At 47.4% G+C, this 26,901-nt stretch overlaps 1 protein-coding gene across 8 annotated transcripts in view; it reads left to right on the top strand.

Moving 5' to 3' along the window:
- Positions 1-26,901, top strand: part of KANSL1L (KAT8 regulatory NSL complex subunit 1 like) — a 3,925,143-nt gene that overhangs the window by 1,204,175 nt on the left and 2,694,067 nt on the right. The gene's annotated exons all lie outside the window — the stretch shown is intronic.

The following is a 26,901-nucleotide window of genomic DNA, read 5'->3' as shown; positions in this document are numbered from 1 at the left end:
TCAGGGCAGAACTCACAAAATGGAAACCTCTCTTCCTCTCTTGGCTGGGGCGTATCCATGCAATAAAGATGACCCTGCTGCCTAAACTGCTCTATCTATTCCAAGCCCTGCCTCTCGAATTAGATCCTGAATTTTTCCGGCAAATTAAGACCATGATTTTGCGCTTTATCTGGCAGGATGGGCGGGCGGGTTTCTCCTTCTTTCGGCTTCGCCTCGCGCACGAGGGGACGGAGGGGTGGGACTACCTCACATTCACCTCTACTATAAGGCGGCCCAACTAAGAGTAATAGTCGAATGAACCTTCTGAAAAGCATTGGTTACATATGGACCGCAGTGTGACAGGTAGGTCCATATGGGATTTGATCTGGCGGCCCCGCACTGACAGACCCCCTAATGCGTACATAAGCACTCCGACACGTACCACACTCAAAGTCTGGGACACAATCTCAGGTGACGATAGGTGGACCACCTACCCATCCCCCTTTACCCCGATCCATCACACCTCTCTTTTCCCTCCAGCCCTCACCGAAGGCCCTTTTGAGACGTGGAAAAGGGGGGGTTGTCTCGCTTTGATTCATCTGTTCAGGGACGACGAGCCCCTCACCTTTGATGACTGCAAAAAAGAGTTTAACCTCGAAGGCACAGAACGCTATCACCATGCACAGCTTATGCACTGGGTTCTCCACCCCCAAATAGGGGAGGCGGCCACCCGGCCTCTCACGAAATATGAGGCCTTTCTTTGTAAGACCTTCCCTATGAAAGGGGTAATTTCCTTCCTGTACTCCTTCCTGCTCACAAACACACAATCCCCGAGGCCCAGATACATGCACATGTGGGAAGACCTGGCCCAACGCCCCATCACGGACGAGGAGTGGACTCGCCTTTGGTCTGACATTCACCGATTCAATCACTCCGTAGATCTTAGAGAGGCTCACCTTAAGATCATGATGAATTGGTATCTCCACCCCTCTAAACTGCGACAAATATTCCTCTCAACCTCTGATAGATGCTGGAGGGGCTGTGGGCTCCTCGGTGACTTTCGCCACATATGGTGGGACTGCCCGTCTATCAGATCCTTCTGGTACGAAATCCTAGCTCGTATCAAAGAAATGCTGGGCTATCCCATCCAGACCACCTTGGCAGAGGTCCTCCTGGGGCTTTGTGACCCCTCCCTAGAATACCAGACCCGAGCTGATAAGGCGATTATGTGGCTCTGTATAAGCGCAGCCAAGGTCACCCTCGCTGCCGCCTGGAAGAAAAAGGAGGCTCCAGCTATCTCTCTATGGCATGCTCGTCTCTGGAAGTTGTTGAGCCTTGAGCGCATGGCTGCTATCTTCCATGACGACTATAAAAATTTCTAATTCAAATGGGGTCCACTGGTTGCTTTCCTCTCTCGGGGCCTTCCTTCCGCTGTTTGTCCTGCTCCATTAGAGCTTTACACCTATTTCAATTCTGATCCATGTACGAGAGTCTTGCACTTTTCTACTCTTCCCCACATTGGGGTACAGCCGCCACCACGGGTGGGTGGGGGGTGGGTTAGGGCGGGTGGGGAAGTTCGCTTTGTTTTTTCTTTTACCTGATGCTTCTCTGTGCGCCCCATGTTGGGACAAGGCATGTTGTGCTCATGTTATTATTGGCGACATCCCCTAGCGCTCCTGGCTAATGTATGTTCTTCACACTTCTTTAGCCCCGTTGGGCTTGTCATCTCCTGGGCAGACTGCCTGGTCTGGCATACACCTCAGCTTCATTGAGACACTGGGACTTGCTCCGTACTTACAGCAGCTGTACCTCTCCATTAGCTAGTGGACTCTAAGAAGGAGCTTCCCCTTTTGTACATTTGACACCCTTTTCAGGCGTTATGTCAACCTTACACTGTATCTTGTTATTCCCCTGCATGGGAACCTGTGATGTCACTTGGGGTCCCCTTGGACTATTTGCTTGCATCTTCTAATAAAAATATCTTTGACAAAAAAACCTAATGCTGACAGATCTGATCTCAACAACTTTCGTCCCATCTCCAACATCCCCACTTGGCTAACCTCCAAGAAAAATGTGTGCAATCGCAACTCTGCACGCACATTGAGAATTTCATACTCTTGGATCAACATCAATCTGGTTTTTGGATTGGTCACAGCACGGAATCGGCGCTCACTCACATTATGGATGACATTTTAAAAATGTTAGACCATAACAAATTTTGCCTCCTAATCCTCCTTGAGCTTTCCTCAGCTTTCCACAGGGTTAATCACAACAACCTCTTAGCCATTCTGGAACACAGGATGGGCTTTTCCGTCAGGTATTGCAATGGTTCTCGTCCTTTCTTCACAATGGATCCCAAAAAGTAAAGGTGAATCAATTCCTATCCCAGCCTTCTACAGTCTCCATGGGGGTCCCTCAAGAGTCTGCCCTTTCTCCCATACTCTATAATATTTTCCTGGAACTGTTAGCAAATGCTCTAACCTCCATGAATATTCTTTTTCATATGTATGCGGATTACACGCAACTTTATCTGAAAATCACCTTCTCGGAATACTTCACCTTACTCAACTCCTTCCTGACGGATACCCAAAACTGGCTAACCGAACACCACCGCTTGCTCAACACCGCCAAAACTGAATTCCTCCTCATATATCCTCCTAATCATACCCCCAAGATAGACTTATGGATGAAACACCTCACTGCCTTCAACTGCTCCCCTCATATCATTGACTCTCTCGGAATCACCCTGGACTCACACTTGAACACGAAGAATCATATTAGCAAAATGTGTAAGGGTGCTAACCACCAAATGAGGATTCTTAGAAATCTAAATCCATTCGTCCCTCAAGAGGACCTCAAGCAGGTGCTTCAATCGCTTGTCCTGCCGAGACTAGACTATGGTAGCACTACGCTCAGAGGCCTCGCCAAATACACCTTGGCCCCACTCAGGGCCTCCTTGAATGCTGCTGCTGTACTGATTATGGGTACAAAAAGTAATGAACACATAACCCCAGCACTTAGATCTCTAAATTGGTTAAATTACAAAGGAAGAATAGCGCTAAAGATTGCTTGTTTGACACATAAAGCCCTCCACTTCAAAACCCCCGGTTTCCTGTCTCAACAGCTTGAACTGTCAGGAAGGGGTAGATCATCAAGAAGTGGGAATTATCTCCTATTGAAACCTCAGACCTTATGCAAAAGGAGAACGAGGCTCAGAGCTTTCTCTGGCTTGGCAGCGAAGATCTGGCACTCCCTCCCACCAGAAGCCCGCAAAATTGGTTGTCTTCAAACATGAAGTAAAAATAATCCTAATGAACAAACTCTTGCCTTCAATGGTCATAGATCATCTGCTTTCTCAATGACCCCTACTACACTCCTTTTGATCTAACAATTGTAAAGCGCAGGGTTGTATGTTATAACCTATTAAGCATTGTTTGTCCTCATTCTGGTATGTTGTCAGTATTTAACAATGTTATTCTCTGTTACCCCCTTACAATGTTTCTTACCTTCCATTATGTGAAACACTCTGATACCTTTTAGGCTCATGTTCGCGCTATACAAAACTTTATAAATAAATAAAATAAAATAAGCATGACATGACACTGGACTTCTAGAATATCAATACATTAACAAGTGTAAAATATGTTTTGAGACGCGTGTCTTATCCTTATCAGATTAACAGAACTTCTATACTATTTCTCCTGAAGCTGTCTGTTGACAGTGCATTTCCAGGCCTGTAGAACTTGAAGGTGATTGAACTCTGCAAGCATCTTTTGGGGAGCACACGTGGATGCTGAACAGTAATGTTCTTTTCATCCACCTTTGTTGCTTGGGAAATTCCCAAAGTGATTGCCATGATAAGGCAATCCAAGTTAACAAGTATTTTAATTGCTGTGGATGACATTTGGCATTGGTGGCATCCAGAGCATCTTCAGCTTTTGCTTCAACCACACTGAATGCTCAGTATTGACTTGATGTTTTCTTCAGAATACTAAGTAAGATCCTCGATCCATGTTTGCCTTTGCTGAGCTTGACTGCCTGTCTCCTGAGTACATACAGTACAGACATCTGAACACGCCATATAGCGGAAGGAGAATTAAGGTATCCTTCCACTATGTCTACAGATGCATGCATGTGTTTAAGATTCTGCATCCTCTGCCTACAGAGACAAGTGGACCTGAGAATGTGCCAAAAAGAAGAGATGGTAATTCTTTATCTATATGTATGTAAATGGGGTTTCTATTACACACACCTAGCCAAAAGGCAGTGGAGTGTTCTACGGGGTCAAAGACAAGTATAAAGTTAACACATAATAGGAGAGGTAGCAGGGTTGAGGTCAGTTAATGTATTGTGGTTTAGTGTTCTTTAAAGCGGTGAGTCTTCAAATATTTCTGAAATTGAAGCAGGCTTGGTGGCAGTCCCAGTAGATACAGAGATGTTGTTCCAGATCCTGGGTGCATAGTTGGAAAAGGTCCACTGCCTCATTTTCTCTGTCGTACACTTCACAGTCTGATTATATCCTGACTGTGAGTGTGCAGAGAACCTTGGGGCATATTATCAAGGACGGGCGATACATTATCGCCGCTTTTATCGACAGGAAACTGCCGATAAAGCGGCGATAATGGGCTTGATAATATGCTATATGAATTCCTATCGAAGCCCATGTTAGATGTGAAGACATCTAACATTGTCTTCGATAGGAATTCATATAGCATATTATCAAGCCCATTATCGCTTTTTTGTCGGCTATTTCCTGCCGATAAAAGCGGCGATAATGTATCGCCCGTCCTTGATAATATGCCCCCTTATTTTTTTAATGTAAGTAACAAGGATCCCCTGCACGTTAATACAGTTCTTGGGACAGTGTAAGAAACACATTGGAAACTATCATTCCCAAGCAACTTGAAGTATACAACGATAAGTATTAGTAACTATTGTAACAAAATGAGTTCAAACAGAAGATAAAAAAATTATCAAATTTTTAATCAAAATTATGAAATACCTTCAATTAAACAGTACATTTCAATTACTCAAAATATTTCATCTAATTAAAAACAATTCGGTGGCAAAAGTATATTCTTCCGACGCGCGTTTCGACACACAAGGTGTCTTCATCAGGAGTAGCCAACCGTACACCTAAAATTTGATTAAAAGACACACAATTTAAATTTCCTTCTAAACTCATTCTTACAAGTTAGTTACAAATTTATATCCATTTTTTTTATATATATACATATACATATACATATAAAGGCTATATTGCAGTCTGTCCAAGCAAATTATGTTCTATTTGATAACAGTCAAATCAATACAATGTTGATCAAGGGTCAGATAGCGTGGTTGATACAATCATTATCTTGTCTGACACTTATACATCCCTATATATATATATATATATATATATATACATTATTGTCAATATATACATATACATATATATACAATTCATTACCATAGAAACAGGTTCGATGCAATAGTATTCATACATTTCATCCAAACTAGTTCTCACAAGAATTGATAGAATATTAGCACAAAGTTTATTGAATAGGAAAGATCAGTGTGGATAGTCAGAAAAGGCCAAATGATCCCTTTATTAATGTTAATCTGAACACCTACACCTGTGAATGTAGTTCTATGATATGGGCTGATGTTATTAAACATATGGGGCTTACTTGTAGGTTTATTTCACAAACTTGATGATCGGTATATTCTTATTATCAGGACCTCAGTGGATGATGAGGAGGTTACTTATCAAATTGATCTAGATACAAAAAGACCAATAAAGAAAAAGAGAGCGATGTCTCATGTCATCTATTCAAAAATGAATGTATATCACCATAATTATGGCAATTGAAAAAGAGGGAGACCTACTTGTTGCAGGTTTCACTAAAGAGGCCAGTAGGAATCAGATTCAAAGGGCAAATTCTTGCTCGTTTTTAATATTTTTATTAAAATCTCTAAAGAAACAAAATATTGAAAACTTGAATCACTACGATAACAGCTTAAATGTTTAATAAATTCTCATAGAAGAGAAGATATTCTTCAATTACTCAGGGCTGAATCTTAAAAGTTATCTAGGAGTAAGGTGCTGGTAGTTATCTGGTAGCTACATCTTATCGTCATTTTCGGGTTTCAAATATTATCGGGGAACATTTTATTATTGTAATTATTTGCCCTTAGTGTTTCCTGGCTTATCTTAAAATACCAACAATGTAAGACCAAGAGCTCACCCACAAACCTGCATATACTCGCTATTCGGTTTGTAGATCAGGAGGCAAAAGATGAAAGAACGGACTGAGCGCCTATTCTTGTCAGATAGGATTTCTTAGAGATTAGGTTAAGAGACGCGAAAAATGGCGGGTATATACACCTCGTAATGATTATATGTTCTCCAAAATGCAGGTTGTGGGTCAGAGCATGGTATAATAAAAATACTCCGATGTGGTAATCTAGGAAATAAATAAACCACAAAGAACAGGAATTATACCTGAACTATGAGCGGGTATTAAGTACATAAATATTAAATTAAGAGGGGAAGAGATAGCGTACCTCGTAGATAAAAAATGTGGTCCTCTCGGGTAGGCTGCAGTTCTGGTTCTGACTGGCGTGGATATCGCACGGTCAACCTGAACGAAAAGTTCCCTGTCGTATAAATAGCCGTTGTCTATTGGCGGACTGCAACACGTGATGTGGCAGCTAGGTTTAGTTTAAAACAGAGCGTTTTTTTCTTTACTACATGCACTGCAAGGGGCTATAAAAATTAATTACCTTACCTGGGCGAGAATTTTTATAAGCAAAATCAATATTCTAATGAATATACTTCCAAACAACAAAAGGTAACAACCTTTTCTGATACTTCTGACTCTGAGGGAGAAGGAAGCTCCCATTTTTACAAATCATATGGTGCTTTTAATAGCTCTAACGGCAATCGAAGAATGCGCCAACCTTTTTTAGGCCAACGCGGGACTCGCAGAGGTCGCCAAAGGGTACGATTTCAAACGCAAGCCAGGGACAATTATCAAAACCACCATTACCAACCAGACCCCCAACATTATCTGGAGACCAGAAGCAAACAGTATTGAAAACACAGGAATTGATTCCCATTTTTAATTTGTCACCCAGTCCTTAAATGAAGGAAGTATATCCCTTTAATCCAAAGGTCTAGCCTACCGAAGTATAATCTGAATAAAGAAGAATTTATAGCTCTAAAACCACTCTCTTACTGTAAAAGGCTGTGACAAAGGAGGGGGCATTGTTGTAGTCAATTCTGATGACTATGAACATAAAATGCTTGACACGTTGAATGATCAGACATTTTATGTCAAAATTAATAGCAATCCCACAATAAATATGATATAAAAAATTAGAAAGCTTACAGACCAGGCACTTCAAAATGGTAAAATTACTAATAAGGAATATGAATATTTAAGTACATTTAAAAATAAAACTGCTTGCATCTGTGGACTCCCAAAGATACATTAAAACACAGAAGATCCTCCCTATCGACCTATAGTCTCGCCACGATCGGAACCCCTATGGAGCCAATGTCTAAATACATAGATAATATCTTGAGCCCATATATACCTTTAACAGATTCTTACATTAAGGATACAGGTACTATGATTCAAAAAGTGGAAAATTTACAATTTATTCCCCAGGGAGATATATTAGTGACTCTAGATATAGAGTCACTACATAGTAATATCCCTCAAAAAGAGGCTCTCGAAGCTGTGCATTGGTTCATAGAAAAATATGATATCCCTTGTTGTAGAGATTTTATCAATGCAGGACTACATCCGATTCTCACTGAAAATATTTTTGAATTCGGACTAAATCTTTACCGCCAAACCAGAGTGTTAGTATGGGCGCTTCAGTGGTGCCATCGATAGCCAAGATCTACATGGCCCATTTTTAACATAAATGTATTGAAAATGAGATAGCGCAATTTTTTGAGTCTGTTTCCCATTGGTTAAGATACATAGATGATATCTTTTTTGTCCGGACTGATGGGAAACAGACCGTTTTAGAATTTTTGGCATTGTTACATTTGGCAGATGATAACTTAAACTTTACAGCTAATATGAGTACCGATTGTGTTCAATTCCTGCATATTGAAATAAGACAGGATATGGGTGCTTTAGAAGTGGATCTATTCGTAAAACCAACAGCAAGAAATACTTTATTACATTTTACCAGTAACCATCCACCATGCCAGAATAATGGTATCCCCTTCTCACAATTTCTCTCTCAGATTTTGATAAACAAGCACTGGAAGTGAAGCAGACATTTTTGGCTAGAGGCTATCCTCACCGGCTGGTGAGGGAGTCTTATAAAAGAGCTCGCTATTACGTTAGAGATCACCTCTTTAATGCAAATCAAAACAAAACAGATGGCAAACTAGTATGTGTCACCAAACACTCGACATTAAACTGTCAAGTAAAACAAATTATAAACTCTAATTGGCATCCCTTAAATAGTAACACTGACCATAAAAAGATTGCTAAGCCCCTTTTTTCGTACCGCAGTAACAAAAACATTAACCCCTTCGCTGCTAGGCCTTTTCCCCTCCTGTGCTAAGCCTTTTTTGGCTATTTGGGGTAGTGCGTGCTTAGGCCCCTGTAGTATTTTGACCACATAAGGTATCCACGCCAATTTTGCGTCCTTTTCTTCCAACATCATGGGGATTCGAAAAGTACCCAGGGTTTGTGGATTCCCTTGGAGGGGTCCCAGAAATTAAGCAAAATACAGTAACATTTTTGTTTTTTTCAGAAAAATGGGAAAAAACAGGCTGCAAATTAAAGCCTCTGGGTTTTTCCCTGCAAATGTTATCAAAAAAGGGTTTGCGGGCTGAAATCACCATTTTCCCAGCTTTTAGGGAATGACAGTCTTTTGTCAGAGAACCAACATTTTTCACACAGTTTTGGCAGTTTTCTGGGACATAGCCTAGTTTTTGCTATTTTTAGTGCTTCCAACCTCCTTCCAGTTAATGGTAAAAATGAGTATGAAAGCAATAATGGATCCTGGAAAGCTATACATTTTGGAAAAGTAGACAAAATTTTGAATTCAGAAAGGAGTCATTTGTCTAAATCCATGAAGGTTCTTTATAGAAAGTAACAGTTAAATATTGGAAAAAATGAAAATTAGTGGAAAAAAACAGCCTTTTGTGTCAACGTTTTCGTGTGACAGCTCTTTGAAAGCAATATACCGTTACATTCGCTGGACTTTCCTGGTTGTGGGGATATATAGGACCTGTAGGTTCACCAAGAACCTGACAAACCCAGTGCCGAAAACTGTGCAGCAACTTGCAATGCTATTTCATTATGTACCAGGTTTAGAGCAATTATTCTTCGAAAATGTATACATGGAAATATAGGTATGAAAGACACCCATGTATTTCTGAAACGGGTACAAATTACAGAGTTTAGAAACAGTAGTATATAGTTGCACATTTTCAAAATTGGGAATACTCATACTAGCATGAGAATTATTGGTCATTTTTCAAAATGACTGCTTTTTTACACAATGGCCTCGATTCCGATCCGGTAAAATATTCCGCCGCAAGATTCGTATTCGTATCCGAATCCGTACAAATGGGAAATTACCGTCCGCCCTGCGAATTCTGATCCATTTCCGTCGAATGCCGTACGAATATCAGCGAACCGTACGAACCACAGTCGATGACCCGTACAAATAAGCATTGGGAATCCTACCGTACGATTCGTAACCAGGCCGTACAAACACACTAGTACGATCCTGTACGAGAAGCCTGTCCGCGATTCGTACGGCCCAAAGCTATCGCGCATGAAGAATGATTCGTAGGGGAATATTCGCCTCACAGCAAGTGGCATCAACACATACCACACGTGTACCCCTCGCTCAAGCCTACGCGTACCTCCCCACCCCCCAACGGCCCGTACAAGTCAACCGCACGCACAAGTACGACACGCACACCCCCAAATAAGCCTACGAGAACCCCCCCACCCGCCAACGGCCGGTAAAAGTCACCCGCACGCACAAGTACGACACGCACCCCCTCTCAGGCCTACGCGAACCCCCCCACCCGCCAATGGCCCGTACAAGTCAATCGCACGCACAAGTATGACACGCACACCCCCCCAACAAGCCTACGCGAACCCCTCCACCCTCCAACGGCTCGTACAAGTCAATCGCACGCACAAGTACGACACGCACACCGCCCCAGCAGGCCTACGCGAACCCCCCCACCCGCCAACGGCCTGTACAAGTCAATCGCACGCACAAGTACGACACGCACACCCCCCCAACAAGCCTACGTGAACCCCCCCACCCCCCAACGGTCCGTACAAGTCAATCGCACGCACAAGTACGACACGCACACCCCCCTCGATCAGGCCAACGCAAACCCCCCCACCCGCCAACGGCGCGTACAGGTCAACCGCACGCACAAGTACGACACGCACACCCCCCAACAAGCCTACGCGAACCCCCCCACCCGCCAACGGCCCGTAAAAGTCAACCGCACGCACAAGTACGACACGCACCCCCCCATCAGGCTTACGCGAACCTCCCACCCGCCAACGGCCCGTACTAGACAATCGCACGCACAAGTACGACACGCACACCCCCCCAACAGGCCTAGGCGAACCCCCCCACCCGCCAACGGCCCGTACAAGTCAACCGCACGCACAAGTATGACATGCACACCCCCCAACAGGCCTACGCGAACCCCCCCAACCCGCCAACGGCCCGTACAAGTCAACCGCACGCACAAGTACGACACGCACACCCCCCCAACAAGCCTACGCGAACCCCCCCACCCGCCAACGGCCGGTACTAGTCAATCGCACGCACAAGTACGACACGCACACACCCCCAACAAGCCTACGCGAACCCCCCCAACCCGCCAACGGCCCGTACAAGTCAACCGCACGCACAAGTACGACACGCACACCCCCCAACAAGCCTACGCGAACCCCCCCACCCGCCAACGGCCCGTACTAGTCAATCGCACGCACAAGTACGACACGCACACACCCCCAACAAGCCTACGCGAACCCCCCCACCCGCCAACGGCCCGTACAAGTCAATCGCACGCACAAGTACGACACGCACACCCCCCTCGATCAGGCCAACGCGAACCCCCCTCCCGCCAACGCCCCGTACAAGTCAACCGCACGCACAAGTACGACACGCACACCCCTCCAACAAGCCTACGCGAACCCCCCCACCTGCCAATGGCCCGTACTAGTCAATCGCACGCACAAGTACGACACGCACACCCCCCAACAAGCCTACGCGAACCCCGCCAACGGCCCGTACTTGTCAATCGCACACACAAGTACGACACGCACACCCTCCTCGATCAGGCCAACGCGAACCCCTCCACCCGCCAACGGCCCGTACAAGTCAACCGCACGCACTAGTACGACACGCACCCCCTCCAACAAGCCTACGCGAACCCCCCACCCTCCAACGGCCCGTACAAGTCAATCGCACGCACAAGTACGACACGCACACATAACGCCAACACCTAAACCAGCACAAGGACTTTGCAAGCGAGTCGCACAACAACACTGAACATGTCTCCTGTGTACACACCATTGAGAATCAATGTCCTGGTCACAGCCAAACAGGCAAACAGAGGTCAACACTAACACCCACCCCATATAACACACACACCACCAATTCAAATTAAGCCACACCCACTATTTGACCAATAAAAGGGTCCACACATACAACCCAGCATCCTTTGCAACATACACATCCTTGCGAAGATACAGACATCTCACCAACAATTGCAGCCACACACCTTCACACATACACCCTATCTCATCTACACCCACACAACCCCCTTCACAATCAGACCCACACACCCTCATCCATACACACCATCACCCCCTCAATCACATACACCCCACACCATGACCACACCCAAGAATCCAAAGTTTACTAACCCGGAGAATGAGATACTTACAAATGAAGTCATCAGAGTCGAGCCACAGCTGTTTGGCGCATTGGTCAGACAGACCAGCATGGCTGAAAAAACACGCCTGTGGGAGAGGATCGTAGACCGGGTCAATGATGTTGCACCCATCAGGCGCACCAGGGGGGAATGCCAGTCCAGGTGGTATGATCTGCGGAGAATGGTCAAGAAGAAAATGGACCAGGACTACGCCCCGCAGACCTCCTGTATACCATCCCTGGGAGGAGAAAGTCATGGCCCTGCTGCCACCGGTGGGAGTACATGGAATTGAAGGAGCCGTTGAGTCTGGTGAGTGTACAAAAAACACATGTTACATGGGTGGACTAACAACAGTGCCCAGCAGCATGGGGTGGGTGGCCATGAGTCCCAGCAGGACACAACAGAATGGGGTTAGTTGCAAGGGGGAGGCACAAAGGGTGGAAGGTGGAGGGTAGGAGGCTGCTCTCATCCCATATGTCCCAGGGACACACCCAAGCACCATGCCCAATGCACAGGGATAGGGAAATATCACACAAGATAGTAGACCACAGCTTCTAAACAATTTCATTTTGCAGACACACCTTCCGGAGATGCATCATTTTGTGACACAGTAAGGCAGTGTAGCAAGCGAGCGAGCACAAACAACCTGTCTCCATCCCTCTGTCTCCCTCCCTCCCTCTGTGTCCCTCCCTCCCTCTGTCTCCCTCCATCCCTCTGACTCCCTCCATCCCTGTCGCCCTCTCCCTCTGTCTCCCTCCCTCTGTGTCCCTCCCTCCCTCTGTCTCCCTCCATCCCTCTGACTCCCTCCATCCCTTTCGCCCTCTCCCTCTGTCTCCCTCCCTCTGTCTCCCTCCCTCTGTCTCCCTCCCTCCCTCTGTCTCCCTCCATCCCTCTGACTCCCTCCATCCCTTTCGCCCTCTCCCTCTGTTTCCCTCCCTCTGTCTCCCTCCCTCCCTCTGTGTCCCTCCCTCCCTCTGTCTCCCTCCCTCCCTCTGACTCCCTCCATCCTTTTCGCCCTCTCCCTCTGTCTCCCTCCCTCTGTCTCCCTCCCTCCCTCTGTGTCCCTGCCTCCCTCTGTCTCCCTCCATCCCTCTGTCTCCCTCCATCCCTCTGACTCCCTCCATCCCTGTCGCCCTCTCCCTCCGTCTCCCTCCCTCAGTCTCCCTCCCTCCCTCTGTGTCCCTCCCTCCCTCTGTCTCCCTCCATCCCTCTGACTCCCTCCATCCCTTTTGCCCTCTCCCTGTCTCCCTCCCTCTGTCTCCCTCCCTCCCTCTGTGTCCCTCCCTCCCTCTGTCTCCCTCCATCCCTCTGACTCCCTCCATCCCTGTCGCCCTCTCCCTCTGTCTCCCTCCCTCTATCTCCCTCCCTCCCTCTGTGTCCCTCCCTCCCTCTGTATCCATCCCTCAGTGTTCCTTCCTCTGTCACCTCACCCCAGCTCCCTGGGCACACACACAGTTGCACCCAAGCACTGCACATGCCTTATAAAGACCATAGAGCAGAGTGTTTAGGGATGTCTCCTAATTACCAGCAGTCATCTACTAAGTGCCTGCAACACAACCACCATTTGCAGGACACACAGTTTGGAAAGCTCTGTAGTACACAATGGGCACAGGTGTAGGCAGCACAAGTCCCTCCTGTGATCATTGCAAACACAAACACCAGGACAAAGGTCACACATCCTGTGCAGGAACACACAACCACAATTATGCCAGCATGCTACATGAGGGGACAGCCAAATCATGAAGGATGGACGCTTGCTAATCACACGCAAACTACTAGCATGGCCTGCCATACACCCCCCTTACAGAAACTCCTGGGGACAGGCAATGGAGTGCAACACTGTCCCAATTGTCATGTACCACAACTAAACACTCACTCATATGAATACGCATACAACTTTTACATGCACATTGCAGATGTTCCAGTCCATTGTGCCTCTTATACAATGCACATGCCCCATATCATGAACGTTGTGGATGCACTTAAGTATCAACATGGACATGGGTATTGACAAGGTGATGCGTCTTAGAGAAGTGCCACGTTCCAAAGCCATGATCTAGAAGTGGGTGTACAGGTCAAGGGGTGTTGGCATTGTTTGGCCATCACAGAACAGCAACACCTATCCAAAGTAGAAGATTTCATGCAATTAAACTAGCAGCCCGTCCCGACGTTGTCCGGCTTCGAAAAGTAAATTGTGTAATCTTGTTGGCAAAAGGTCCCTCTAGTTAATGTTACTTGTGTTTCCTTGTTTGTCCTTGCCCCCTCCCCCGTGAGAATGTTGTTGCTTCTGCCAAGACGATATTTTATGTAGCACATGGTGATGTTGGCGAGTGAAATATTTGTTTAAGCCCTGAAGTCAAGTTTTCTCCTTAGCGCCGCAATAAGTGGGAGTGTTACTGTGGTAAAACAGATAGCGGCGAGTGAATCCGTAGCGTTGTTCTTAGGTTTAGGATGCAAGTACTGTGGTGAACGCTGTCTCGCTTAAGGGCCATGCGAAAGCCTGTTTTTTTTTAATGTATGATATCTCCGTGCGATAAATATTGCAGCTTCAGAACGGCAGAACGCATACTCGCCTAAGCCCTGAAACGCCGTGTAAGCCGCACCTCTTTTGCTTGAGGTCTTCCCCCTGTGACAAACAGGAGCGTGTCCAATGGTGAAATCGTTTATAAAATATTCCTCGCAAGGCTTGCATGTGCTATGCGAGTTATGTGGCGTGATTGGTCGGCTGTGAATGCAAGCCGCGCCCCGTCCCTGATGTCAGCGTACAACGGTAATGCCCAGGTCAATGATTCTGCCTACCCGAAGATGTGTGTGTGAGTGAATATTTCGTGTTTGCAATATGCTGCACTGTGATTATTGCGCGTTTGAAATACGCTGCGTTGTGAGCACGAATGGTTGAAATACTCTGCACTGTGAGCGCGAATGGTGTGTTTGGTTTTGCACAGTGACATCTCCTCGCATCTCAATGTTCTCCTCGCCATCTAACGCCCACAATTTGCCTCTCTGAATGTTAACGCCCACATCTAACGGCCAGAAGGGACTACTTTACCACTGATGGCGCCCCTCCTCCCCTTTTAGTGTATATGGTGTCCATTAAAATAGCCTATGTCCATCTTCTGGACCTCCCCTTTAAAACGCTCTATTGGGTGTTGTGATTGGTGGTGTACTTTTCGAGTTTACCTGGCTCAAAGGACACAGTTCTCACTTTATAATAGTAGTATAGATAATGCTCTGTCTCTTACATGAACATGCTGCATCTAAACTCTGTGCATGCTTGACGCAGACATAAGGATTAACACCGTATCCTGGATGTTGCGTGAACCTGAGCACTGCTTTATATGTGTTGTGCCGGCAAGACAAGACACAGCAATGGCTGAGTCAGTCATTGTCAAGAGAATGGAAGAATGAAAATACTCCAGAGTACATGTCAATTTACTACCACTACCTACACAACTGAACAATGACAACAACGTAAAGCTTGTGGAACTGTGATGGTGATAATGGATAACTAATTAAGATGTCACTTGACAGTACGTTAACAGTGTCTGTCTCTCCCACACACAGGGCAACGTGTGGACCCCCCCGCCCCCCAACCACGGTGGAGAAGGATCACAGTCCCAGGCTCAGCAGGACCCAGACCCCACCGACAGCGACGCCACTCAACGCACTGTGGATGACCCCAACCAACCTGGCTCCTCTGGATCCCAAACCCCTGCAGCAACTGTACCAGCTACATCTCTGCCAACCACCGGAACCATTACAACCACATCCCAGCTGACAGGTCAGAGCCCTGCCCATGATCCACCAGAGAGCCTGTCTGAAAATGAGGGACACCCTTTGTCGGACGCCCCTGAGGTGGCAGACAACCTCCACCCTGCCAGCACTCGGGGGGCCCGTCGATCGGATGTGCCCACAAGCGCAGGCCGGGCTCGTGTGGGTCAGGGTGGTGGGAGCGGCGCAAGGCGGAGGCGAGATTCTGGCCAGTCAGCTGCTGGGCCCGGTATGCCTGAACTGACTAGCATCCTGGAGGCATATCGGTGGGACACCAGGGAGGTAAGCCAGCTAGCGGAGGCCCTCAACCAGGTGAAACAACAGCAGGCAGAGCAAATAGCCAGGCAAGACCAACATTATGGACGGGTGGAGGCAAGTCTGACTCAGCTCTTGACGGTGTATCGGGAAATGAGCCAATCACTACGTCAGATAGCTGCCAACATGCAGCACCCTCCCTGTGTCACAAGGCCAGCTACATCAAGGCAAAGTGCAACACCAGCCATAGGGAGGGAGGAGGAGGAGGAGGAACTGTCTGATGTAGCGTCCCATGCATCGTCCATGCCTGCACGTGAGGGTCCCCCAAGGAAGGTGGGTCGTCCACGGCTAAGACGTTGAGAGGCAGTGGGCCATGCACAACTCCCAGGACACCTGACCTGGCATATTGCCCTTGGGTGCAACAGCATCACCTATGAGACTCTCCCACATGGACTTGCTGGTCACAGTCTGCCCAATGATGCCAAGCACTGTGGCCTGGACTCTGTTGACTGAAACTGTAAGGCATCTCATCGCCAGCAGTGAACTTTGGATTCCACCCCTTTATGTACAGCACCTATTCACGTTTCCTGCACAAGATCACCCAATAAATATTCTAAACATCATACGCATTTGGTGAGTTCTCTTGTACCCACAGCATAAAATGATATGTGTGTGCAAATGTATGAAATGCAAGGGTATTCAACAAACTGCAGCCATCCACACACTTTGATCTGATTCCGGGTGAGGACACACATCGTTCACAAATTCATAACAACTCGATACATGGATGGAAAGACACACCTGTGTGGGATAGTAAATGCTGGAGGGGGGTTTGGTTCACAAAATTGCAATAACAGCCAGGGCCAGGAGAGTCACTTTGAGGTGTACAGATCAGTGTGAAAAAAACAGTTGTCCACGTAGGGAGTACCTACATCTGTGTCCTCAGGTATGTGAACTATCATCAGCATGATGCTGTACTGAGGATGTGATGAATGGCACACAGGACAAGGGTGGCAGGACAGACTGTCGGCAATGGGCTGTAGCACTCTACCCAAGCACACCTGATTAGGTGACCTCCCCCTCTGGAGCTACAAGTACTATACTCCTGTGATGTGTGCAACGCATACAGAACAACTACCCACTTCTGACAATAATCTACACCAGAACGGCCAAATCACACCACACCCAAGAGACGTGGTCATGGTGTGTGTCCCCTGTGGTAACTTGACTGACTGTGACGATTATGTTGAAGTGGTGTGACCAGGTCGTGTACTGCCACGTGACTGTAATCAAGCGGATTTTTGCTGCTGTGGTGTTGACAAGGTAACACTGTACAATATTGTGCCTATGGAAGGTGTGTGTGTACTGTACAAGGCACATTACCTGGTGGTACGTAGACCCAATGTCATGTGGCTCAGCATAGTCGTGCCAGTATGTGTTGCACACACAGGCATAGAAGCTGTAATGGCTGATTTTGAGGCATCGTGATACCAGGAGGATGATTGTCTGGTGTTGTCTGTGTGTAGGGTAGCAAGAGCATGCCCTAAAAATGGATGGAAGGAGGGGTATCCTGTAGGCGTGTGTGTTCCTGGATAGTGTGCGCTGCATTGTGGCTATGTATGCAACAGCAGGAATGAGTGAAGACATGACGGCAGGAGGGGTGTGACAACTTGGAAAATAAAGCACATACTACAAGTGCATTGGCAAGCCACAAAGTAACATGTGTATGTGAATGCAGGAGTGTCTGCTTCACTCAGGGTCACTGCAAATAAAATGGCACAGTAATCACCAAAGATCACGGTCACTGGATCAGGCCCCTTACAGACAAGTGGGGCACAGGACACGAAGCGTCAGCAGGTGTAGACTACAGCTAGTGTGTTCAAAGCTAAACAGCAGCTACACAGCCATCTACCTTACACACAATATAGTATTTTAGCCTTAACCAACACCATGCATGTAGTCACTGTACACGTAAACACATAACAAGCATAAGCTTACTTTATGCCATATAGTATACATGCACATTAGAAGGGCATGTGCGTTGACATCAAGGAGGCACAATATTCAGTAGAAATCACACATCATGCACAACATGATGATTTACCTTGTGAGGCCATGGAGCATTATCCAACATACATGGTCATTGGCATTGGCAAGAAGACAAAAAAAAATCTATAAATCACCTGTAATGCAGCAGAACTATTCGCTACAACCCTGCCAGAGAATGGCCGTACCTTTCTTCATCAGAGTGGTGTGATGCTCAAAGGGTTCCACCTCCAAATAGCCCCTTGGTCTGAGTACAAATGACAGACACAAAAGGGTGATCAGGCGAGGGAAGGAGAGGATGGGAACTGCAGGGAGGGAGACCTGAAACAGAGGCAAATAACCATTAGGAGTAGTTTCTCATGTCACTGACACTAAAAATACCTCATGAGATACACTGTACCAGTCACACCTGTGAAGTGTAACGACTGTAGCCAATTTGAGATCACTCATCATGCTATCACATGAGATCCAATGCTGTGACACGGACACATAAAACCTAGGACAATCTGTCATCTATTTGAGTCTTGTGTAACGCTCACAAGTCAGCTACCATGCAATGAGATCTATGTGGACAAAAACTAATTCACTGTCTCTGATGATGTGGACCCTACAAACAAATTAAAACATATGGCAATGCTACTTACGCAAAGTGTAATATCTGTATTTGATTATGTGTACCCGTAAGGGCCATGTAGGCAAACTTGACATCACCCACAACAGCTGTAAGAATCACATATTGTGAGGAAGCTAATGACCTACATGCAATGAAGGCACTCTGTAGCCAGTCTTTTGCTCTATCAACTTTGCATCACTATGCTAAACATGACAAGCAGTTTGAAAATAACTCAACAGCAAGTGATGTTGATCCAAGCCACATAATGATACCCTACCATTGCACAGAAATGCTGCACGGGACAAGAGAATCATGTGAATGACCGCACTCCACTGGTGCAACACAATTTTTCACATATGCATCATCCCAACATTGTCATGTCTAAAGCAAAACATACATTGCATCATGTGAATTAAGACAGAACTGCTACTCACTGTGAAGGCTGGCGTAGCAGTATTCTCAACCTGCACTGAGGTAACGACATGACAGTGACATGACATACTGCAACAAGGGGCAATGCATCCATGCGAACAGATTCACAGGACAGTTGTCCTAACATGTGGAACATACACTGGGCAACACCTACACGACATGGTTTTGTGGTAAACTAACTGGACTGTCCCACAAGGTGGATGTGAGGAACCAGACACATTCTAATGCACACAGTGAGGCTGCAATCCCCCACAGAGTCCATGGGTGTGACCTCTAACACAATGTCAAACCATGGTATATGCAATGTTGCAGTGTCAATGTCTACAAACATTGATGCATTAACCAGAGTCTACAACTACAACAGATGACTGTCAGATGGGGTGACTATCCTGTCATGGGAGTGGGCCTACATGTAATGAGAAACATGATGTTGTTGCATGTATGCATGGTCTAACAACATGCGCATGAACATGTACCACACATTAGAAACCATACCAACGCTAAACAGCCTCATATGAGTCCTTTACCCAAATTGACTTTTCCACATGTCCATGCATGCTCCGTTGATTCGGCTGACGTTGCAATCATAATGAGCAATAGCAGGCTGACCACGATGACACCAACGGACAACAGGCAGGGCGAGCTGGGGATGAGAGGCATACAGGGGGTCAAGTTCCGTATAATGTCATTCTGACATTGTCCTGTTGAATAGCCTGATGTAGTAGTACACCTGTACATTCCAAGTACACACATAGCACATATGTGTGTGTCATTACATCTGCACCTATGTGACACTGCACAACAAACATCCAAGTGACATTGCATACAGTCAGTTGCATACACAGCATGCTACCCATGCAACTCTATAGTACATGTATCACCAAAATGCACCTATGACTCACCATTATGAAAAGAAGTTGCGGATGAGGTGACTCCGGATATCATCTTCACCCTCCTTGTCACTGGCATCCTGGGCAAGGCCTTCATTCTCAACGGGCGGATGTTCCAGCTCATCAGGGTCAAGGTAGAGTGGCACGGCCTTCTCCCCTGCCATGTTGTGTAGCATGCAGCACACGGTGAAGATGTCACACACCTTGCATGGGCTGTATTGGAGGGCTCCGCCTGTCTTGTCCAGGCACCTGAGTCCAAATGTTCGCTCGATCACCCGCCTGGTCTTCCCATGAGCATTGTTGTACCGCTGGTCTGCAGCTGTCCTGGGGTTACGTAGCGGAGTCATTAGCCATGGCATGTTTGGATATCCTGCATCTCCTGCAAATTGACATCATGGAAATGAGTGTGTAATATGATGCAGTCCATGAAGTTTAGACATACTGACATACATAGCTGACAGAGTTTACCCACCAACAAGACATGCCCGATGGTTGTGCAGCTGCATCATCATCTGTGGTACCCTGCTACGCCTCAAGATGAAAGCATCGTGGCACGATCCTGGAAAACGTGCAGAAACATGTGAGATAAGCATGTTGGCAAGACACACCACCAGGGCATTTATCGAGTGGTAGTGTTTCCTGTTGCGGTACGCTTGCTCCTGAGCCTATGGTGGCACCAGAGTAACATGTGTACCATCAATTGCACCAATTACATGTGGCATGCGTCCCAGGGCATAGAATTCCCCCTTGACATGGGTCAACTGTTCTGGAGTAGGGAATGTAATGAATTCATCTATGTGCAGCAACATCGCTGCCAATACATCGCTCAATACACGGCTAACCATTGTCTGAGACATCCCTCCCACATCAGCTAGGTAAATTGGAACGTACCTGTGGCAAAGAAATGTAGGGCTGCCATCACCTTTACCTTGGGTGTCAGCGCAGTTGGATACCTGTGTTGTGGTTGCAGGTGTGGTGCCAGCCTGTCCGTCAGGTCCATGATCAACTGTCTGCCGAAGCGGTAACGCCGTATGCAATTACGTTCCCTCCTGGCTTCCAAGTCTGGCAACGGCCTTTCCAGAGGGGGTGCCCTGCAAAACATATATAGTAGAAAATGTGTACAACTGTCAGACAAAGACAATGACAATGTACATGGCACAAGCAACACTGCTTCAACAAATATAGACAATTTTGAGTGTGGCATGGGATACACACTGAGGAAACATGTGCCAGCTGCCAAACACTCCTCCGTGAAAAGTAAAAGACCTGTGGTCTGTGGAATGGATATGACATGCATACAAATGAACTGATGGGAAGGTGTGAGTGAGCATGACAATGTATGACGTCAGTGACACACGTCACGTGAAATGCATTAGGAGGTTGTCTGCACATCCATACAGCTGACAGCAATACACACAACCACATCACATGTGCCATCATTTGCACAGATCAGACATATTCCTATTGCGGTGTGTTATTTCCTAAAGTATTGCATGGACATCATCAGACAGCAGAAATGTGTTATTTGTGACAAATGGTCAGTGATGCCATCACACATATGAGCCGTTCATTTGCAGGAGTGGCATGGTGTGCGTACATGTGACACCCTGTCATCATGGCAAGGACCCATCATAAATGCTCCTACAGCAGATATACTGAACAGTATGAACAAGTTACTTACCTTATGTAAATAAATATCTGTTTGGAACAGTAGTTAGTACCATATTCCAAACTTGGAATACATACCAGGGTTGGAAACAAACCACCTCGGTGGATGCCATCGCTCTGCCCAGTGAGTCAGTGCTATCCAGCCCACACCGGATCAAATACCGTGCCGCTGATCGGCATTCTACAAGGGCTTGGCCAAGTATTGCCCGTACCTACAACCTGCACTGTGGCAGCAGTTCCACAACCGTGTCCCACAGAGAGTGTGTGTATCGGACAAAGAGGCATGTGATGTTGGAAGACCTCAGCCCCAGACTCAGGGAGGATGATACCATCTTTCCGTACTACTCATACCTCTTGGATACCCTGTCCAGCGGAGTAAACGTGAATGCGGTATGTGATTTGGAGGCCTGGATGCCCATGCTCTCTGGGGTGGGGTGGGAGGACAGGAAACATCGGTTGTCCGGGGACGGGTGTGGGCGTGTGGCAAGGTGCCTATCTACAGCTAAACCTGCAGCGGGCCTGGACATGGTGGCCAATATTGCGTCAGTCAATGCCTCCAGAAACGGCTGCAGAGGCTCAGCCGAGCTTGACTGCAGTTTGAGGACCTCAGTGAGGAGGTTGGTCCTCACGGCCGCAACGGGGAGATGAAGGGGCAAGGCTTTGGCCGCCCACGTAAACACAACACTGTACGTTGCCCGCTCATCCAAAGACACGTTTGGAGTAGAGACATTACCAGTGTCTGGCGAGGTGTCCAGACCACTCGCATCCCCCAGTCCACCTGTCCTGTCGTCTTGGGACTGACACTCACGTGTCAGTGGGTCTTCAGAACTCTCCCAATACTCCTTATCACCCATTCCCTGATAATCAGGGTTGTCATAAGCTGTGCCCGGCTCGTTGAAGTTTAACTCCCCATGCAGCATTAAAAGCGGTGTTCTGGCGCGCTGTTCCCACGCCGGAGCCGTATAGTGTGTGGTATCGGGGACAGCACCACCCGAGGACGGCGCCAAGGGTGACACCTGGGGTACTGTTGCCGGTGAGGTTGTGAGGTGAACCAGCAAGGACCAGGATCACCAATCGGATCCTGTCTGTCCCAGTGGGGCCGGGACGATGGCGCCGCCGGCGTCAGAGCCAAAGCGAGTGACGGCGTCAGGGCAAAGCACCAGACCCCCTAGTGCCCCCAGACGAGTCTGCTGGGCCCTTAGCCACCGCGTAGTCCGTCGGTGGAGTGCGGGACATCATGGCCATGAGGAAGCGCACTTAGACCTCCTGCGTCGCATGCTGGCTAGGGACCGGAGGTCGTGGTTCAGGCTACGACGGCTGCAAATCCAGAAAGTCCTGCCAACTACAGACCCATATCCTTGCTCCCTGCCTTCTCTAAATGCTTGGAGAGACACGTCCACTCGGTCCTATCCATCTTTACCGAAGAAAACTCGCTTTTACACCCCTCACAATCGGGTTTTCGGGCTGGTTTCTCGACTGAAACCACCCTTCTAGGGGTTACGGAGCACATCCGGAATCTCCTCGATAAAGGTCAGACGGTCGCGCTCGTACTTTTAGACCTGAGCGCGGCCTTTGACACCATATCCCACCAAACCCTCATCAAGGTGTTACACAGAAATGGTGTCCGCGGAAAAGCGCTTGACTGGATCCGATCCTTCCTGGCGGAACGGTCCTTCCAAATAACTTCCTCACTGGCCTGCTCCGACACCTTCAAGGCCCCCCTCGGCGTGCCACAGGGATCTATACTGAGTCCCCTGTTTTTTAACCTTTACCTCCGACCCCTAGCGGACTTAGCCGAAAAATCTGGGCTTACCCTCATGACCTACGCTGACGATTCACAAATTATTTTCTCCCTATCTGAATCCTGTCCGACATCCTCTTCTCTCCTCAAATCAGGGCTACAAAACATCCTTAATTGGATGACAAGAAACCAATTAAAGCTCAATGGAGTCAAGACAGAGATTCTCCTCTTAGGAAAACATCAAGATCTTTGGAATCCTTCACACTGGCCAAACCAGATGGGCAACTTTCCTACCCCAGTGACTCAAGTTCGTAATCTAGGAGTCATCTTGGATAGCTCCCTCTCCATGAGCCAACAGGCCAACAAAGTTGTTGGCCTTTGCCTTACCATCATCAAATGGCTGAGGAAAATTATTTGGATGCTGCCCTCTTCCACGCAAAAGACCGTAGTCAATGCCCTTATTACATCACGGCTTGACTACGGCAACATTCTGTACCTTGGCTCAAACAAAGCGGTAGTCAGTCGACTACAACTTGTCCAGAACGCTGCAGTTCGGCTACTGCACAAAATCCCCAAAAATACGGGAGTCTCGAGCTACCGTCGCGAACTCCACTGGCTCAGGATTGAATGCAGAATCCGTTTCAAAGCCCTGAACTACATGTTCAGAATCAAGGCAGGTACTGCTCCCAAATACCTCCTAGCTCTGGCTCACCCCTATATTCCCAAGCGTGATCTTTGTTCGCAATCTGCTGCCAACTTCTGTGTACCAAGATTTAAACTGGCAAAAATGGGAGGAAGATCCTTCACCCACCTTGGACCATCCCTCTGGAACACACTCCCTCCCTTCATTCGAAAGGAGGAAAATCATGTCAAGTTCAGAAAGCACGTTAAGACCTGGCTATTCGAACAATAACTTGAATAGCCTGAAATCTCTCTTGACATCCTTATGCTGTGTCTCGGCGCCGGGAAACCCTTTCTGGGTAGCTGTAGCGCTTTACAAATGGAAAAAATAAAATAAAATAAATAAATAGACTACATCCCTGCAATGTGATTTCCTGGAGTCACTCTCCCAATGGTGACATGAAGGAGATCAGGAACGCAGCCTACACAAGCGTTCACTTGAGCATGTCTGACGCACTGTACCCCAATGGTACGTGGATGTGTAGGCATCGTTTCCCTTTTGCATTTTAGCCATAAGCGAGCACAGCGTACCCCAATGGTACGTGCGTGTGTACGCCTCGTTTCCCAATTGCATTTTAGCCATACGCGAGCACAGCGTACCCCAATGGTACGTTCATGTGTACGCCTTGTATCCCAATAGCATTTTAGCCATACGCGAGCACAGCGTACCCCAATGGTACGTGCGTTTGTACGCCTCGTTACACCACTGAATGGGTTGCATTTGCAACGGCAATGGCACCGTACTTGTGTGGGTATTCAAATAAATACATAGGGAACATCTAGGGGAACAGTGGGATGATCAGAATGCAACCAGGTTGTCATGGATACAGAGAGTTTTGTGCCTCCTACAGGTGTTCTAGAAAATTCAGTTGGGCAAAAGTATACAATGTTGCAAAAGTTGTTGTTGAGCTCTGGCTCTGTTTTCAAACCATGAATATGTGTGTCATGGCCTTATGTGTGATGTGATTGGATGAAACATAGGATGCTAACTATGGTGGCCTATCACACACTACTCCTTGGACTCACAGGCCCTCTGCAGCACAAATATAAGGCAGCATGTGGCTGTGGGAGGGCACTTGCCTGCACAACATTGGAGTGGTAACCACAGCTGCTGTCACTGTATCCTCTGGACCCTGATTAGCTGAGCATGGAGAGGGCACCTGCATTCACTGATGGTGAGAACAAGGCCCTGCTGGATGCCCTCCTGCCTAACTACAGCAAGCTGTATGGGAGAACAGAGGATCAGGTGAGTGATGTGTGCAATACCTTGGAGTGTGCACCTGTTGTGTGTGTGACATTCTAGCCAATGTGTATGTGTAGTGAATAGATGCAATGTTGTTGGGAGTGAGTGCCAAGTTGTACAGTGTTGTTTCAAGAGAGTTATTTGTTGTAGTGGGGTGTTTGACAGCATGTCACGTGCTGCAGTGCACCCAGATGTAGCATATATTGCTCAGTGAGTGCCATGCTTAAAGAGTGGTTAGCACCCCTCATGTCATCTGTAGCCTTTAAATGGCATGTAATGCTGTTGTGTTCGCTCACAGGCCACATACTCCTGGACAATGATGCAAATGTGTGGAGCATCCAATGCCCTGTTGTCCTCAAGTATTTTGTGCTCATATGTGTGTCATTGAAACATGGACCAGGTGTACTGATGTTCTTTTACTTTACATTTGTGACCGGTACCTGCCTATGAGAAGGGTGAAATCTGGGTGGCCATCGCCAGGGCTGTCAGGAGTGAGGGGGGCCTCGCAGGAGGCTCAGAAACATCAAAAAGAGGTGGCAGGACATCCGGTGCTGGACCCGCCGCATTGCCAGAGTACAGCTGAAGCTGGAAGCTCCACGCCGGCATGGCGGCACCCGCCACCTCACCCCCAACATGCTTCGGTCCTGGAAGTGGTGTTCCCTGACCTCCATAGGCAGTTGCAGCAGGGACAGCAGCTAGAAGGGGTTAGGTACATGTCTGTTTGTTGTCATGTGTGTCACATGCTACCTGCAGTGCTCCGAGGCATGGTAACACTCCCATAGTTGGAGTTGTGTGGTCAGACAGGCACTTAATGCATTGGCATAAGAATGTCCCTGTTTCATCAGCTGCTTCTTTACATGCCTTGCCCTACTCCACATTTGACCTGCACTTTGGCTAATTATTGTTTTTCACATGTACTCCTATGGTGCAATGTCTTAGTATGCATCTTCCTTTGCACATCATCATGTTGGAGGAGGGTCTGTGACACCTGTTGGTACCTTACATGTAGCACCACATGTGCACTGTCTCTGGCCTTCTTCATATTTTGGCACTGATCTTGAGTCTCAACATGTGTTTTCTGCACAAGTCAGCCTCAGTGGCCTTTGTCCATGGTACACTTTCTAATTTATTTATTATTTAAAGCATTTATTAAGCGCAACTGTCACCATTGCAGGCATCCTGGCGCTGACTGAATCCATTGGGGGCAGGAAAGTGAAGACGGCAGGGGTGGGAGTTGTCAGACAGTTGTCTTGGGGAAGAGCCAGGTTATAATCCTTCTCCTAAAGGGGAGAAGTTCAGAGATGTGTCTAATTTCGGCTGGAAGCGTATTCCAAAGCTTGGCAGCTGCTACCTCGAAGGATCTGCCTCCGGCTCTGACCTTCTTGAATCTGGGGACCACTACCAGCTTGGCATCAGAGGAGCGGAGCTGCCTGGCTGGAGTGTACCAAGCAAATTTGGATTGGAGGGATGCAGGACCAATTCCATGAAGCGCCCTGAACGTTATACATAGGGCTTTGAATTGTACTCTCTGCCTCACCGGTAACCAATGGAGTTTGCTCAGTGAGGACGATCCGTTTGCTCTTCTAGGGAGCCCTAAAGCCAGTTTAGCAGCTGCTGATTGGACTCTCTGGAGCCTATCCA

This window comes from Lissotriton helveticus, chromosome 3_1 (genome assembly GCF_964261635.1).
Source record: "Lissotriton helveticus chromosome 3_1, aLisHel1.1, whole genome shotgun sequence".
Taxonomy (NCBI): Eukaryota; Metazoa; Chordata; class Amphibia; order Caudata; family Salamandridae; genus Lissotriton; species Lissotriton helveticus.
This window is presented reverse-complemented; position numbering and strand designations above follow the sequence as displayed.